Source organism: Galeopterus variegatus, unplaced genomic scaffold, assembly GCF_000696425.1.
Source record: "Galeopterus variegatus unplaced genomic scaffold, G_variegatus-3.0.2 Scaffold9700, whole genome shotgun sequence".
NCBI classification, from domain to species: Eukaryota; Metazoa; Chordata; class Mammalia; order Dermoptera; family Cynocephalidae; genus Galeopterus; species Galeopterus variegatus.
Genome location: NW_007735811.1, coordinates 1,801 through 3,062, shown reverse-complemented (window position 1 = coordinate 3,062; position 1,262 = coordinate 1,801). Strand labels below are relative to the sequence as shown.

The 1,262-nt window shown below is 56.3% G+C and overlaps 1 protein-coding gene across 1 annotated transcript in view; it reads right to left on the bottom strand.

Moving 5' to 3' along the window:
• The window catches only part of SLITRK5 (SLIT and NTRK-like family, member 5), an 8,417-nt gene that overhangs the window by 5,611 nt on the left and 1,544 nt on the right, over positions 1 to 1,262 (bottom strand). The window lies entirely within an intron of this gene.

Here is a 1,262-nt window from a genome sequence, read left to right as displayed (position 1 = left end):
TTGTGTCCAGTCAGTATTAGACTAGAGCGTTTACAACTTTAATTCAGTTCTGGTTAGCAAGGGGCAAAGAGCTTCCTCTCACCCCACTCCCTTTCCCCTCCTGCTTGCCATCAAAGGAGACCAAAAATTTGAGAAAATAAAAGTTGAATGAGCCAGGGAAGGCTGACATTCTGACTGGGAAATTCACCTCCGATAGAAATTCGCGTGTGCGCTGCACATTTTCAGATGATCAGATTTTTTTTTTTTTTTTTTTTTTTTGGAGGGCAGAGGTGGGGGGCTGTACTTGTCCTCCCCTGCCACCACCACCAAAAGAAAAAAAAAAAAAAAGAAAAGAAAAAAGAAAAGAAACACAAAAACGGAGACCCAGGATCACCACCCTGCAAATCCCTGCGTTAAGCAGCATGGAGCCGCTCGGGCTGGAGCCCAGTCCAGGCCAGACCCGCGGCTTTGGGCACATCTGCTCGAACGGCCGCCCAGGCAGAAGCACCCGGAGTTCCAGGACGCAAGCCGCCTCCTCCCCCACCCCGCCCCAAAGCGAAGGAAGGGAACAGGGAGGAAGAAGGGGAGGGAGGGCGGAGAGGGAAAGCAAACCACCCGGCCACACACACACGCACACACACGCACACACATGCACACACACGAGCCGCTTTTGCAAAGTAAATGACAGACTTACCCCGTCTCACATCTCCAGGGCCCACTCATCATAGCCACCCTTTTAAAAATACCTCTTTGGGGTGTGCACGGGGTTCCTGAAGCCCAGGCAGGGCAAGGAGGCAGCGAGCAGTGCGGCTGGAAGAGGCGCCCGGACGCCGCCAGCCTGGGGCTGCCGCCGCGGTGGCGGCCGCGGGTTCCGGGGCTCCCCAAATGGTTCTCCCAGGCGCTCTCCGTGGTAGTCGGAACGGGCAGCGGGTTTGCGGGGTNGGCGGGGGCGGCGGTGGGGGACATTGGATGGAAACATTGGACTCTGGGAAACGATGCCTTTTCTCTGATCAACCTTGCCTTTGCCTCACCGCCGAAGTCTGATGTCGAATCGCAACCCAGAACTAAAGCCGAGACATTTCTGAGACAGGGGTTGAAGCCTGGAGACCTCGCTCCTGATCCCCAAGTCGACTTCAGCCCGCGTTCTTAAAAGCCCCTGCATTCACACGCACGTGTGCAAGTGTGCCTGCGAACCGTTCACGTGTGGCCACCCAGACGTGCCGAGGAGAATCGGAACCACGGTGCATAAACCTCGCAAGTGACCCCGACTTCCCAACGCACCG